Genomic DNA, 17,707 nt, shown 5'->3' on the forward strand with positions numbered 1-17,707 from the left:
GGATGGTATGGTGGCTTTGTATTGTACCAATTATCAGCATTTGCTTCCTTCTATGATTCTGGGTTAGGATTGGCCACAAGTGAACTCTGCTTCAGACTTGGGAGGTAGAAATGAATCAGCAGCCAGCTTTGCATTCAGATGGTTGATGTAATGTCAGCTGCTACTGCGGTTCATTCACATTGTCATGGATCTGGTGCCTCATCTTCTTGGCTTCGGGTAGAAGCCAGTTCCTCCAGCTCCCGCAGAATCTCTTTGGGTAGCAGCTTGACCCACAGCTTCCTCAGCTTTTCTGAATCCTTGTTCTGTATTTTCTATGCCATATTCTGTAATTTTCTATGGCAAGTGCACCAGCTCTTCTGCAGGGCTCCAGAAGTCAGAGCCTTGGAGGCAATGACTCACCAACATAAGGCCAAGCAAGAGACAGATGGGTTCCACTTTTTCCTCACTACTTTCAGCTCTTATTGATCCTGCCATACTTGGGTTTCCATCTTCCTGTTTCTACTGTGGGCACCGCTAACTTCAGGACCAGTAATGGACTACTTAACCACATCCCATGATCATGTAGGAACTAATTCCTATAATAAACCCCTTATACCACTCATAATGATTCAGCTTCTCCGAGTGAACCCTAACCAACACCAAATGTTGTTCCAGAGGAAAAGAAAGTTAAAAGTAGGTTCTCTAAATTGCTTCTATGACACCTAGAATAGTCTCTGATTTAAACATTTAAAGGCATTAATGACACTCACCTGCAGTGGTAAAAGGGACAGTGGTATTCCATGACACAGAGTAGACAAAGTTGTGTGAATTATAATCTAGACTCCAGTAATTGAGTATTTAGAGAGGGAAAGGCTCTGGGTGACCAGGTGTTTTCTGTCACAGAACATTTTTGTGAGAATAATGAGGTTGATTGCCTGCCCCTAAATATGCTGAAGAACCTGGGAGAAATGCAGGATTTGCATAAAGGGACCTCAAAGTCTCTTTGTCCTAAAAGAACCCCTTATCTCCTGTAGCTACTGGGCCAAGATTACTGAATACCAGCATTCTGCAGGGTGCTGAATTACAATGCAAACTGAACTCTCAGCCTTGCACAGACTCTTTTGTTAAAGTTAGGGCACTGATTAGGAAGAAATGAGACTCTGCAAATGCGAAGGGAACATCTGGGCAGACTCCAATGAAGCAGGCAGGGGACAAGAAACCACTAAAATCTGCCAAGTCTCTCCAGTCCCTCCTCCTCTTTCTCAGACAGCTTCCCCCTGTCTGAATGCCTGTGATGGTCTTTCCTGAAAGAGTTGCCTCACAAGGGATTGCTAAGTCCCACTAAGAATCTGCCATGCCGGGGCGCCTGGGTGGCTCAGTGGGTTAAAGCCTCTGCCTTTCGCTCGGGTCATGATCCCAGGGTCCTGGGATCGAGCCCTGCGTCGGGCTCTCTGCTTGGCAGGGAGCCTGCTTCCTCCTCTCTCTCTCTCTGCCTGCCTCTCTCCCTACTTGTGATCTCTATCTGTCAAATGAATAAATAAAATCTTAAAAAAAAAAAAAAAAAAGAATCTGCCATGCCACCTCTCAGTGCTTCGAGAATAGCAAGCCCTAGAGAATGATGTACAAATGACACATGAAACACACCAAGAGTTGTACTTGCCAATATATATAAGCATTCCTCATTTTATCATGCTTAGCTTTACTGTTTTGTAGAAATTGAGATTTTTAAGAAACTGACAGTTTGTGGCAACCTGTGTTGAGCTCGTCTAGGGGCACCATTTCTCTAACAGCCTTTGCTCACTTCATGTCTCTGTATTATATTTGGTAATTCTTGCAATATTTGAATCTTTTTTATTATTACAATTGTTATGGTAATCTGTGATCAGTGCTCTTTCAAACTACTATTGTAATTGCTTTGGGGAACCACAAACTACACCTATAGGACAGAAATCTTAATAAATGGTGTACGTGTTCTAATTGCTCCAACAACCAGCCATTCCCCAGTCTCTCTCCCATGGCCCTCCCTATTCCCTTAGACACTTCTATATGGAATTAGGCCAGTTAATTACCCTACAATGGCCATTGTTCAAATGAAAGGAAGAGTTGCACATTTCTCACTTTAAATCAAGAACTAGAAGTGATTAAGCTTAGTGAGCTAAGCTTAATGTCAAAGCCAACACAGGCTGAAAATTAGGCCTCTTGAGCCAGTTAGCCAAGTTTTGAATGCAAAGGCAAAGTTCTGGAAGGAAATTAAAAGTGCTACTCCAGTGAACATGAATGGTAAGAAAGTAAAAAAGTTTTAATGTTGATATGGAGAGAGGTTTGGTAGTCTGGATAGAAGATCAAACCAGCCACAACATTCCCCCAAGCTAAAGTCTAATCCAGAGCAAGGCCCCAACTCTCTTCAATTCTGTGAAGGCTCAGAAAGCTGAGGAGGGTGCAGAAGAAAAGTATGAAGCTAGGACAGGTCGGTTCATGAGAGTTAAGGAAAGAAGTCATCTCTATAACAGAAAACTGTAAAGTGAAGCAGCAAGTGTTGATGTAGAAGCTATCTGGAACATCTGGCTAAGATAATGCATGAAAGTGGTTACGCTCAACAGATGTTCATTGTAGAAAAAATAGCCTTATATTGGAAAAAAGATGCCATCTAGGACTTTAATAGCTATAGAGGAGAAGTCAAAGCCTAGCTGCAAAGCTTCAAAGAATAGGCTGACTCTCTTGTTACAAAGTAATGCAGCCAATGTTCACTTCCCATTCTAAATTGTGTTCTGTGAACCTGGATGGCAGCACATCTATTTATAATGTGTTTACTATATACTTTAAGCCCATTGTTGAGACCTAGTGTTCAGGGGGGAAAGAAAAAAGAAAAAAAAAATATATATCTATATATATATATTCATTGACAATCTATGTAATTATCCAAAAGCTCTGACGGAGAGGTCCAGAGAGATTCATCTTGTTTTCATGCCTGATAATACAACATCCATCTGTAACCCATCAGTTAATAAGTAATTTTTAAGTAATTTTTGACTTTCAAATCTTACTATTTACAAAATACATTTCATAAGGCTACTACCGCAGATAGGGATTGCTCTGATGGATCTTGGCCAAGTAAACTGAAAACCTTCTGGAAAGGACTTGCCACTCCAGATGCCATTCAGAAAATTTGTGATTCATGGGAAGAGGTCAAAATATCAACATTTTTTTTTTAAGATTTTATTTATTTTTATTTATTTGACAGAGAGAGATCATAAGTAGGCAGAGAGGCAGAGAGAGGAAGGGAAACAGGCTCCCTGCCAAGCAGAGAGCCCGATGTGGGACTCGATCCCAGGACCCTGAGATCATGACCTGAGCCGAAGGCAACGGCTTAAACCACTGAGCCACCCAGGCACCCACAAAATATCAACATTAACAGGAGTTCAGAAGAAGTTGATTCCAACTCTCATGGATGACTATGAGATTCAAGATTTCAGTGAAGGAAGTCACTGCAGCTATGGTGGAAAGAGCAAGAGAACTAGAATGAGAAGTGGAGCCTGAAGTTAATTGCTGCAACCGCATGATAAAACTTTAACAGAGAGGAGTCATCTTATGGATGAATGAAGAAAGTGGTTTCTTAAAGATGCTGTGAAGATTGTTGAAAGGACAACAGAGGCTTTAGAATATTACATAAACTTAGTTGATAAAGACATAGAAGACTTTGAGAGGATTGGCTCCAATTCTGAAAGTTCTACTGTGGGTAAAATACTATCCCATGTACAGAAAAATCACGAAAGGAAAAGTTCATGATGTAGCTGACTTAACTGTTTTAAGAAATTGCCACAGCCACCTCAACTTTCAGCAACCGCCACACCAGTTAGTCAGTAGCCATCAACATCAAGGCAAGACTTTTCAGCAGTAAAAATATTACACTCACCGAATGCTCAGATGATAGCTAGCATTTTTTCAGCAATAACATTTTTAATTAAGGCATGAACATTCTTAAGACATTCTAATGCATACTTAATAGACCACAGTTTACTGTAAATATAATTTTTATATGTACTAGGAAACCAAATAATTCTTTGACTTGCCTTGTTGTGATACTGGCTTTATTGCAGTGGCTGGAAACAAACCTGTAAGATCTCTGAGGTATGCCTGTATCACCAGAAAAGTAAGGAGTAAGTGTAAGAATAGATCCTAAGGGTACTAAACCATAGTGAACAGAATAAAATATTGAATGAACCCAAATTTACTGATATGGACTCAATACAGAATTCTGGTTTATTATGTTAAATACAGTGGACAGTAGTGGCTCTAATAATTTATTTGTTGCTTGCTAGAAACTGACTCCAAAGATGAATACCAGAAAGTTGGGCTGGAACGACACAGGTGTAGATTCCAATGACACCGAAGGACTAGAACTCTCAGGGTTATACTCTAAAAGAGGGAGGCTTAGGGACATGGGAATGCCAGAGAGTGGATGATAGTCTACCTGGTCATCCACTCTCTTGCTATCCTGAGGGAAGATCCAGAGGACACTCCCTTCACCAAGGCTATGAGAAATACACTCACGAGTGGAGTCCCAGCACCCCTGAAGAGCTCTTTTCTGTAAGCTAGGAATAACAATGGAAGTACTGCCTCTGAACTAAACTACCTGAATCAATGAGAATGATGGATTCCAAGGTATGGTGGTTAATGGTAGCAATTCAGTTCACAACCAAAGGAAAGGTACATGTGGTTGCTATAATATGCAACAGAGCAACACAGTAATCAGTATAGTCTAACCCAAACAGAATTCCGGCATTGGCTAGATACTCATGATGTCCTTGAAAGAGATTACGTGTTTTAAAAATGCAGAATACAAAGTCCTGATTCCAATACATGTAAGTTTGACTTGAATCACTAGAGTATCACAGTCCTTCAACCAGCTCCCAGAAACAAGCCAATTTATGGACCCAGAGTCCTTTGAATAAAGTGGAGGTTGGGGCCCTTTGAGGAAGGCCTCTATTACACAACTAAAAACTTATGTAGGAAATCTTCACACTAGTGTTCTCCAGAGCAACTTATCAGGGTAACTGTGTATTTAGGAAAGTAAAATAACATCTCAGAAATTATTGGACATTAACTCAGAACTGACAGTTCCTGGATAACTAAAATGCCATGGTGATCTACTCGTCAGAACAGGAACTGGACTTATCCAAGTCACGTGATCAGTACTGTTTTGCTCAGGTCCATCACAGAGCAGGCTCAAGTGGTTCTCTAACCCACTCTGTGGTTACTTCCCAGGTTCCAGATTGAATTAGAACAGATATATTTAGCAACTAACCAAATCCACATACTGGTCCCCTGGCCTATTAGGTAAGAACTATTATGGTAAGAAAGACCAAGTGGAAGCCAGTATAACTGCCCTTACCTACCAAAACAGGCTGTTTGTCTCATAGATAGGATTCTTGGACCTAGGAATTGGGTTGGAAATGGGAGTGGCTCCTCTTATTTTTACCCTCTAGTGATCCTCAAATGAAATGTTGCTTTCCATCCCTGAAACTTTTGAACTTTGCTGGTTTAGAGACCTTGGCAAGGAAGGGATGCTTCTGCCAGGAGAAAAAGCAATGGTCATATTTAAATGACGTGGACTGCCTCTTGACCAATTTGAACTCCTCATGCCAATATATCAACAGGCAAAGAAATGGATTACTATATTGTCTGGGATGAGTGATTCTGACTATTAAAGAGACATACAATTGCTGTGACAGTACTGAAGTAAGGAGTAGGTCTTAAATGTAGGGAATCCCCTAGGGTACCTTCTAGTATTCCCATGTCCTGTGATTAAAGTTAATGGAAAACTCGAAAGCCAAATACAAGCAAACTGCTAAGGCATGTCTAGGGTATGTGGATACCAGACATTTGTGACTACATGAGGTACCTGCTAAGAGCAAAGGAGTAAAGAATGGAAAACTAAAGAAGATAGTTATAATATCTAATGACCACATGAGCAGGTGAGAAACAGAGGACTATAAGCATTTCTTCCTTATTTTGTTGTTGGTGATGGTAGGTATGTATGTATGTATTTGGATCCCTTTTCCTATTCTGCCAACATCTAAAATAAAATGTTAATAGTAGCTGACTTCATATCTCAGGATTTAAGTGAGAAGATTTTCAAAAAGAATGTGATTCAGCAAGAAGAGGGATGAGCAGCATCCAAAGATGTATAACAAGAACATGTGCCTTCTTCTGGGGACAGGATTAGTTTATATTTGGTTGTTCCAGGGACAACTGTGCTTCCTTGAGCAGCCAGAGATCTGGAGGGCAGAAATGAAACAGTTGGCTTATTTTCCAATTTAAAAAGGTTAGTGTAAGGTCAGGCCTGGTAAACTTACTGGCATAGGACAGCGCTGGGCCCACAACTCTGGCTGCTACTAGATATCCCTGGGGAAAGAGCAGAGTCTGCAGCTACTCCAGAGCCTGTTGGTTCTCCTTCAGCTTCTCTAAATCCTCAGCCAAGCAGTATGCAACCCCATGGGCAGTACACCAGCTCTTTTGCAGGTCTCCTGCATCATTCAAATCGGACACTTTGAGGCAATGAGACTAATACAGGTTCTGTTAAGAAACAGGCCTTTGATTTGGTACTGACCCATCCTTAGTTCCACATTATCTGCTGAGGAAAGGAAATCATTTGATGTAAGCCCCGAAGTAAGTGATGCAGAAGCTTCATTCAACAGAAAAGAAGACAAGTCTTGTGGCCCAGCCTCAAAAACAAAGTAAATTCCTTATTTTAGGATGAACCTTAAGGAAGGGAGCAAATGCGTTGGTACACCTTGCCTGGATCGTGGTTGATATATTCAGCTATATATCCCCTCAACCACCTCTCACCAAATGACTAGGAGGAGGAACACCCAACAGAAGAAAAATTCAGAGACTGTGATCTCTGCCACAGAACTACTGGATATGGACATAAACAATATGTCGAAAAAGGAATTCAGGGCAACAATTATCCAGGCAATGGCTAGGTTGGAGAAGACCATTAGTGGCAACATAGGATCTCTAAGGGTGGAAGTGAGAGCTGATCTGGCAGTACTAAGAAATACTATCAATGAGATCAAATCTAATCTAAATACTCGGCTAGACAGAAAAGAAGGATCAGGAGGGAGGCCTGGAACAAACAGCTTAGAAGCCATGGAAACAGAATTAGGGAAATAAATGATGCCATGAAACATTCCAATATTAGAATTATTTGGATCCCTGAGGGGATGGAGAAAGAGAGAAGACTAGAAGATATAGTTGAACAAATTGTGGATGAAAATTTTCCCAATCTGGGGAATGAAACATTTGTGTCCTAGAGGGAGAAAGAACACCCACCAAGTCAACAACTCTAGAAAGACCCCCAGACACTTAATTGTGAAACTCACAAATCATAATTTCAGACAAGAGGCCCTAAGGGAAGCTAGGGGGAAGAGATTCCTTATGTACAGAGGAAGGGCCATCAGAATAACCTGTCCACAGAAACCTGGCAAGCCAGAAATGGCTGGCAAGACATATTCAGGACACTAAATGAGAAGAACATGCAGCCAAGAATACTTTATCCACCGAGGCTAACATTCAAAATGGATGGAGAGATAAAGACCTTCCAAGGGTGGAGAGGGGGGTGTTCTATAAAAGAAGAAAGAACCCAAGAGTGACACAGAACAGAAATTTACAGAGACAACCTATAGAAACAAGGACTTCACAGGCAACATGATGTCAATAAAAACTTACCTTTCCGGGCACCTGGGTGGCTCAGTGGGTTAAAGCCTCTGCCTTTGGCTCAGGTCATGATCCCAGGTCCTGGGAACGAGTTCCGCATCGGGCTCTCTGCTCAGCAGGGAACCTGCTTCTTCCTCTCTCTCTGCCTGCCTCTCTGCCTACTTGTGATCTCTCTGTCAAATAAATAATAAATAAATCTTAAAAAAAAATCCTACTTATAAAAAAAAAAAAACTTACCTTTCAATAATCACTATCAATGTGAACAGCCTAAATGCTCCAATAAAATGGCACAAGGGAGGTGCCTGGGTGGCTCAGTGGATTAAGCCGCTGCCTTTGGCTCAGGTCATGATCTCAGGGTCCTGGGATCGAGCCCCGCATCAGGCTCTCTGCTCCGCGGGGAGCCTGCTTCCTCCTCTCTCTCTGCCTGCCTCTCTGCCTACTTGTGATCTCTCTCTCTGTCAAATAAATAAATAAAATCTTAAAAAAAAACAAAAAAAAAAACGGCACAAGGTTGCAGACTGGATAAAATGACAGGACCCATCCCAAGAGACACATCTGGAACCTAAAGATACAACCAGACTTAAAGTGAAGGGATGGAGAACCATCTTTCATGACAGTGGGCCTCAAAAGAAAGCTGGGGTAGTGATTCTCATATTAGATAAATTAGATTTTAAGCTCAAGACGGCAGTCAGAGATACAGAAGGACACTAAATCATTCTTGATGACACATTGGATCAGATGGACCTCATAGATATATACAGAACATTCCACCCTAAAACAACAGAATACTCATTCTTCTCCAGAATGGACCACATACTGTGTCACAAATCAGGGCTCAACCCATACCAAAAGACAGATTATTCCCTGCATATTCTCAGACCACAATGCTTTGAAACTGGAACTCAACCACAGAAAAAAGTTTGGAAGGAATTCAAACACTTGGAAGCTAAAAAACCATCCTGCTCAACAATGTTTGGATCAACCAGGAAATCAAAGAAGAATTTAAACAATTCCTGGAAACCAATGAGAATGAAGACACATCAGTCCAAAACCTATGGGATATGGCAAAGGCGGTCCTAAGGGGGAAACACATAGCCATCCAAGCCTCCCTCAAAAAAACTGAAAAATCCTGAATATGCCAGCACTCTTTACCCCTTAGAGAACTGGAAAATCAATAACAAATTAAGCTAACCCCACATACAAGAAGGGAAATAATTAAGATTAGAGCAGAGATCAAAGAGTTAGAAATTAGAGATACAGAAGAACACATGAACAAAACTAGAAGCTGGTTCTTTGAAAGAATTAGTAAGATTGATAAACCCCTGGCCAAACTAATCCAGAAGAAAAGAGAGAGGACTCAAATAAAATTATGAATGAAAGGGGAGAGATCACGGTTAACACCAAGGAAATAGAAACAATCATCAGAAATTATTATCAACAGTTATATGCCAATAAGTTAAGCAACCTAGATGAAATGGATGCATTCCTGGAAACCTATAAACCTCCAAGACTGAAACAGGAAGAAACTGACAATCTGAATAGACCAATATCTAGTAACAAGATTGAAGCAGTGATCAAAAACCTCCCAAAAAACAATCTAGGACCTCATGGATTCCCTGGGGAATTCTACCAAACATTCAAAGAAGATATAATACCTATTCTCCTGAGGCTGTTTCAAAAAACAGAAACAGAAAGAAAACTTCCAGACTCTTTCTATGAAGCCAGCATTACCCTGATCCCCAAACCAGGCAAAGACCACACCAAAAAGGAGAATTTCAGACCAATATCCCTGATGAATATGGATGCCAAGGTTCTCAACAAGATCCTAGCTAATAGATCCAACAGTACATTAAAAAGATTATCCACCATGACCGGGTAGAATTTATCCATGGGTTGCAAGGATGGTTCAACATTCGCAAATCAATCAGTGTGATAGAACAAATCAATAAGAGAAGAGAGAAGAACTACATGGTCCTCTCAATTGATGCAGAAAAAGCATTTGACAAAATACATCATCTGTTCCTGATTAAAACTCTTCAAAATATAGGGATAGAGGGAACATTCCTCAACTTCATAAAATCTATCTTATGAAAAACCCACAGCGAATATCATTCTCTATGGGGAAAAGCTGACAACCTTCCATTAAGATCAGGAACATGACAAGGATGCCCACTCTTGCCACTGTTGTTCAACATAGGACTAGAAGTCCTAGCAAAAGTAATCAGACAACAAAGAGAAATAAAAGGTATTCAAATTGGCAATGAAGAAGTCAAACTGTCTCTTCTGTAGATGACATGATACTTTACATGGAAAACCCAAAAGACTCCACCCCCAAATTACTAGAACTCATACAGCAACTCAGTAATGTGGCAAGATACAAAATCATGGCACAGAAATCAGTTGCTTTCTTATACACTAACAATGAAAATACAGACAGGGAAATTAGAAAATCGATTCCATTTACTATAGCACCAAGAACCATAAGATACCTGGGAATAAACCTAACCAAAGAGGTAAAGGATCTGACTTGAGGAACTACAGAACACTCATGAAAGAAACTGAAGAAGACACAAAAAGATGGAAAAGCATTCTATGCTCATGGATCAGAAGAAAAAACACTGTTAACAAGTCTACACTGCCCAGAGCAATCTATACTTTCAATGCCACCCCAATCAAAACTCCACTGGCATTTTTCAAAGTGCTAGAACAAACCATCTTAAAATTTGTATGGAATCAGAAAAGATCCCAAATTGCTAAGAAAATGTTGAAAAAGAAAAACAAAGCTGGGGGCTTTGAAATCACGTTGCCTGATTTCAAGCTTTACTACAAAGCTGTGGTCATCAAGACAGCATGGTACAGGCACAAAAACAGACACATAGACTAATGAAACAGAGTAGAGTCCTGATATGGACCCAAAACTCTATGGTCAAATAATCTTTGACAAAGTAGGAAAAAATATCCAGTGGAAAAAAGACAGTCTCTTTGATAAATGGTGCTGGGAAAATTGGACAGTTATGTGTAGAAGAATGAAACTCGACCATTCTCTTACACCATACACAAAGATAAACTCGAAATGGATAAAAGACCTCAATGTGAGGCAGAAATCTATCAAAATTCCAGAAGAGAACATAAGCAGTAACCTCTTCGACATTGGCCACAGCAACTTCTTTCAAGACGTGTCTCTAAAGGCAAAGGAAACAAAAGCGAAAATGAACTTTTGGGATTTCATCAAGATCAAAAGCTTCTGCACAGCAAAGGAAACAGTCAATAAAAAAGAGGCAACCCACAGGATGGGAGAAGATATCCGCAAATGACACTTCAGACAAAGGGCTGATATCCAAGATCTATAAAGACCTCCTCAAGCTCAACACCCAAAAAACAGATAATCACAACAAAAAAATGGGCAGAAGACATGAACAGACACCTCTCCAAAGAAGACATACAAATGGCTAACAGACACATGAGAAAATCACATAAAGATCACATAAAGTCATCAGGGAGATTCAGATCAAAACCACATTGAGATACCACCTTACACCAGTTAGAATGGCCAAAATTAACAGGACAGTAAACAACAAGAGTTGGAGAGGATGTGGAGAATTCCTCTTACTCTGTTGGTGGGAATGCAAGTTCGTGGAGCCACTCTGGAAAACAGTGTGGAGATTCCTTAAGAAACTAAAAATAGATCCTGCAATTGCACTATTAGGTATTTACCTCAAAGATACAGATATAGTGAAAAGAAGGGCCATATGTACCCCAGTGTTCATAGCAGTGTTCATTGTAGCAATGGCCACAATCGCCAAACTGTGGAAAGAGCCAAGATGCCCTTCAATAGACAAATGGATAAAGAAGATATGGTCCATATATACAATGGAATATTATGCCTCCATCAGAAAGGATGAATATCCAACTTTTGTATGAACATGGATGGGACTGGAGGAGATTATGCTGAGTGAAATAAATCAAGCAGAGAAAGTCAATTATCATATGGTTTCACTTACTTGTGGAGTATAAGGAATAACATGGAGGACATCAGGAAAAGGAAAGGAAGAGTGAATTTGGGGAAATCGGAGGAGGAGATGAACCATGAGAGGCTGTGGATTCTGAGAAACAACCTGAGGGTTTTGGAGGGGACAGGGATGGGGAGATGGGTGAGCCTGGTGATAAGTACTAAGGAGTGCACATATTGCATGGAGTACTGGGTGTGGTGTATAAACAATGAATCTTGGAACACTGAAAAAAATTAAGTTAAATTTTTTAAAAAAGAAAGAAACAGGATTCATCTTCACGGCTACAGTTTGTTTTTGCATTCCCCACTGTGCATCCGCCTTTTCTTCCTGACTGCCGGCTCTGCTGACTTCAGGCCCAGTGCCTGACACACAGGCAAACATATGCCAGGGAAGAGCTTGACCACTTCACATAATCACATAAGGTTAAATCCCTCTAGTAAATCCCTTATATCACTCACAGTGCCTCTGCTTCTTTGATCAAGCCCTACCCTGACAGAGAACTTCCAACTCAAGATGGCAACATAGGAACAGCTTGAACTCATCTCCACAGACACAAGTTAATAGAGCAATTCCTCCTAAAGAAGAATTTGGGATGGACTGAACAGCTTCAGCACAACAAAAGGTACAAAGATCACATAAAGAACAAGACCGACAGACACTCTAACAAAGGAAACACACCCACCCCCCTCGAATGCTATGGAACTGCAGTGGAAGGGATGCACTGAGGGGCTGTGAGCAGACTCATCTGCCCTGGCACACAGGGAAAAATGTCACAGTTTGAGAGGAAAACTAGAATATAAAGGAACCAGCCTTAGGACCCTACCAAATGGTGGGGCAGCTCTTAGAACTCTCTTCAGATCTGAGGGGCTGGCAAGTGCCATGGTTTCCGTTCCCAGTACACCTTGACAGCACAGACAGGAGCAGGTTTCAGATGCCATTGCTGGCCCGCTGCCTCAGTGAGAGCCCTGAGCCTCTAACCCATATCAAACTTGGACCCTCTAGGGCACAGAAAAAAACACTGCAGTTTAAAAGATCAACTAGAATATAAAGTATCCAGCTCTAGAATTCCACCATATGGTATGGAAGCTGCTAGAGATTCTCTGGATTAGAGGGCCTTATGAGTGCCAGATTCTATGTTCCCCTCTACCTTCATAGCATGGATGGGAGCATGACCCAGGCACCCTAGCCAGCCTACCGCCTCTGTGAGCACTGGTCCCCTAGTCTACATCATCCCAAGCCATCCTAGTCATCCCAGCAAGACAGTCCCAACCCAGTGCACACTGTAGCACCTCTGGTCAGTGCTCCCTATAGGTACAGCCATCTCACCAAAGTGATCAGGCACAAAGCACCCTGGAAAAATCCAGACCTGCACCATGTTGGCTCCAGATAACACACTAGGTCACCATAATGCACAGTACTCCAAGACCTCCTGACTCATGTTCTCTTCAACTCCAGCCACTCAGTGAGAGCATCACTTACACAGAGCACCACAGGAACCTCTCTGCCTTGAAATCTTTTAATTGTCATTCTGGTTGAATGGGTAACTAAGTATTATTTCAGAGTAACCTATAATTGTATGTGACCAAATGTTTTAAATCTTCTGACATTTTCAAAAAACTTCCCCAAACTGACTTTTGAATGAAGTAAAAAGAGAAATGTTATTTTATGTAGATTTTTTGATATATTAATTTGCATTGGAAACACTGTCAAAAATGTTTTACCTTAGATCATAAGTTATAATGGGTATATTATTAAATAACTAATTCAAAGATTATGTGAAATTCCTAAAAATCTGACATGTCCTGGCATAATGTTATCTAGTCATAATTCCAGCTATTATGTTAAAATATTATAGATCACAAAAATAACCAATTTTATTTCTCAATTCCATTTGCGTGTGTGTGTGTGTGTGTGTGTGTGTGTGTGTGAATACTCACCAGATCTTTAATCATGACTATTTTAAAATTTTTTTCTCACTCATTGACAGTTATTGTTTTCCTGTTATTTTCATAAATGTGTTCCTTTTACAAAAGTGCTTCACCTGCAAGGGAATTCATGGAAAAGACTGATAAGTATAGGTCTGATAACTTCAAGATCGTAACACTGAATGGGTAAGAATTTCTAGCTCCAATAGAAAAGTGATACATATGTTGCTAACCCAAGCTGAAGCAAGTCAAGAATTATTACAGGAGACTGAACTAAAGATGATTATAATTTTATGACTTCATTTAGAACATTGTTAATTCCTTAATGTTTTGTTTTCCAGATTTAAAGGACCCTGTTTTCTCCTCTGTTTTAAGCTATCTATACCTTACAGCACTTCAGTAAAATATACTTTTGTAAACAAAGGTTGAAACAAGTGTCTTTCTCCCTACTTGATCCCTCCAGAATTCAGAAATTCTTTTAGAATATCCTTATTTTTTATGACAATTTACATAAGCTTTAGTTGTTCCCTTTATAACAGAACACAATTAGACAAGTTCTAATCTTGGCTTCATAGCCTAAAGAGATTTGAAAAGTTCAATCTAAGATTCCTTATAAAAAGTTTCAGCACAGCAGATTTAAAAGTGTCTATCTGGCCAGTCACTGTTCTTGCTGTACTTATGTAAATAATCAGCCAAATTTTTGAAACTAGACTTAATTTACAAACAAGTTAGTCTTACTGTAGTTATCTTTAATAAAAAACAGGGACAATTTCAAAGAGAAAAATGATGTTTCAGTAATACACCTTTGTATTATCAGATTCCAGTGCTCTTAACTGTCCTAGAGGTTTTGTTTTCAACCCACAAACTGAACTGGATCCTGAATTCTAGCTTCCTCCAATATTTGGCTAGAACTCTCTGAACTATCATCTCCAATTTTCTCTCACTCTTCTAACGGGAATCACCATGAAAATAAAACTGCCCTTTTCCCGAAGTCATGCAAACTAATAAATTATGGTTTTTTTAAATATATTTTTTTATTTATTTGACAGGGAGAAATCACAACTAGGCAGAGAGGCAGGCAGAGAGAGAGGAGGAAGCAGGCTCCCCACGGAGCAGAGAGCCCGATGTGGGGCTCGATCCCAGGACCCTGGGATCATGACCCAAGCCAAAGGCAGAAGCTTTAACCCACTGAGCCACCCAGGTGCCCCGAAGTCAAGCAAACTAAAATGGAACAATTTCACATAAACTTCAGAGAAACCACGAAAACAGCTCATGTGAGGGCAGTCTTCTTGTCTGTTGCCCTGTGGCCATGCAGCAAGAGACATTCACACTGGAAACCAGGAAAATCTGACAGATTGCCATTCTTGCCCTCACTCCATCTGAAGATGTCTTAAGCCCAATATTTATAAATGTTCTAAACTAGCTGATCTCCAAACTCAGTGAATTTATAATTTGCTTTAACTATTAACCTTTGTTTTCCTTTCGTTTTCATAGAAATGCCTCTCATTAAATCACCTTTCTGCTCGCACCATATAGAGCCCTAATTTGGGTGAAAAGTTCACCTGTCACACTGACTCTTAAAATAAAACATCATGTTATGCTTATGTAAATGCTTTTTAAAAACAAATCCATTTGATTTCTTTAGTTGGTTAAATCTTGGCACCTGGGAATCTGCTTTGGGAATTTTTCACTCCTTGGCTATTATTCTCCTTCGGTCATCTTATTTACCTAATACATTGTCTACTCCTAGGGTTTTAAAGGCCTTGCAGCAGCCACTCATACGCCAAATGGTATCCATCAGGATCAGACAATTGATGACAAGGGATCAGACACCACATAAATAATGAAGAGGTGAGTGACTACTACATGGACCTCAGCCTGATGATTCAACTAATGGCAACAGCAAGTATATGATTCTTCAGCCTTAGTACATCAATGATAGAAACTGAAAAATGATACTGTACTGGTTGGTCATCCTCTCAGTCTGCTGAGAGAATGATCAAAAGGGAAGAATTGTTAAAAGCAAAAACAAAACAAAACCAAAAAAAGAGAACAGCCTTGAAAATTCCCTGAGCAGACAAAACCAGTTTAGACATACAACTTAATTTATTTTGTAAGACTAACTTCACCTGGATAATTACTAGTATATACCTCTGGAAAACACAAGCAAAAACCGTTTCCCAAGGCTGATATGAAGTAACCACTAACCAATTCCTTGTCACCTCGGGAAATGCTCCTATTCTAATCACTGTGGAGATTGCTTGGAACAACATGCCCCTGATCCCCATTCCCGTTTTGGCTTGAGCGCTCCCGGTTCCCCAGCTGTTCTGTGGTGAGTGCACAACAGACGTTTACTAATGACTACTTCAGGGACCCACCGGAGTTCCGTCTGCTATTTCCGAACTCCCGACAGCACCACAGTAAATACTTCGCGGGGGTCACAGCCGGTCATTGGGACTGAAGCAAACACCGCTGAGGAACCTCAGGCTAGAGCTGACGCCCGCCCCCCTCTCCCCAGCACCGGCCTTTAGAAAACAACAGCTCCCCTATGCTCGAGCGTCCCCCGGTGGTGCTGCCTGTATACAGACTCCGGTAACCTAGCTTCCTGCGTGGGCAAGGCTAGAGATGGGGGGAGGCAGTCCGACGCGCCCCTCAAGGACCAAGTTCCATCAGAGACCAGCGAGGTCTTCTCCCGTCTCTCTCCTACCGATGTATCCGTGAACGGAAGTGACCCGCGACACACCGGCTCACCCTCAGGGAGGGAAAGGCAATGAGCCCGTTCAAAACATATTTATCCCGAACCTCTCCCCAGGGATTAAAGGACCCCTTCACCACCACCCAGCCCAGCCGCCTGGCTCTCCAACCTCAAGGCGCCAGCCCCCAGGACCACCACTGACGGTTTTCCGCCGATCTCCGCTGAAAACTTCCCGCCTCAAGCCTTTACTCCTTCTACAGCTCCGAGCACACGCCTTTTCAGGTAGGTCTCAACCAATTACAAGTGACACCCTTCTCTAATTGGTGAAGAGGAGAGACCACTGCGTGCGTCATCGAACCAGGCTACAGGTAGCTGGTTCACATTGGGGGCGGGCTTAGCCAATGGGAAGCGGTCTTGAAGCTGGGACGGGGGCGGTGCGTGTTTCCTGAAGAGGCGGGGGCTCTCCCCTGGGCTGTTTCCCCTGTATCTTTTCTCCCGACTTTGCTTCCCACCCTTGGCGCCCCTTGGTGCTGTAGCAGCTGCCGTCACTGCTGCAGCCATGATCTCCTTAACAGACGCCCAGAGTAAGGACTCGCGCCGGATCCTCACACACCCGTTCCTCGAACCCCGCCCCTCTCTCCGGGTCAATGAATAAAGCTCGCTGCGTTGGGACGGCGACCTGCGGGACTGTGCAAGGGAAGCGGGACCAGGAGGGCTGCCTGGAGGGGGCGGGAGCTGGATTTGCAGTGTCGGACTTGGGAGGAGGGTCAGTGGGATCCGGGGAGGGGGAAGTCTTTGCTGAGCGTCTGTCTTGAACCAGGGTCCCGCTGCGGTCACTCCCAGTGAGATGGGGGCTTTGTTCCTGCAGATAGTCGCAAGAGAAAGTTTGATGCAGGGTACCCTTGATTCACTCTTGGGATCGTTTGTGCACATGAGAAACTCGGGGTCCTCCACTGCCCAGATGTTCGGGTGTCACCTAGTATAGGCTTGGGTTTTTTGTTTGTTTTGTTTTGTTTTAAATATGCTTGCACTTAAATATTTTGATTATTTCGCTTTTTTCCACCTCTGGAAACAGCTTTCCAAAAATTCCCTGAAACGACTTCACTTTTCTACCACCTGTTTCCTCAATAGTAAAATACCACTTCGTGTTCAGTTGAAAGATTTCTTTCCTCAATGTTGTATATTGTGCTTTGCGGTTTGTTTTATTCTTTTAGCATCTTTCTGCCTACCACACAGTTCTCTAGGACTATCTTGTATCTAAGGTTAGCATTGCATCTAACGTTAGCATTGCTGTCTGTTACCATTTCTTTCATTATAACACTTGTATTTTTCTACGATTTTGTCAATCTTTTTTTAAAAAAGATTTTATTTATTTATTT

This window comes from Meles meles, chromosome 7 (genome assembly GCF_922984935.1).
Source record: "Meles meles chromosome 7, mMelMel3.1 paternal haplotype, whole genome shotgun sequence".
Classification (NCBI taxonomy): domain Eukaryota; kingdom Metazoa; phylum Chordata; class Mammalia; order Carnivora; family Mustelidae; genus Meles; species Meles meles.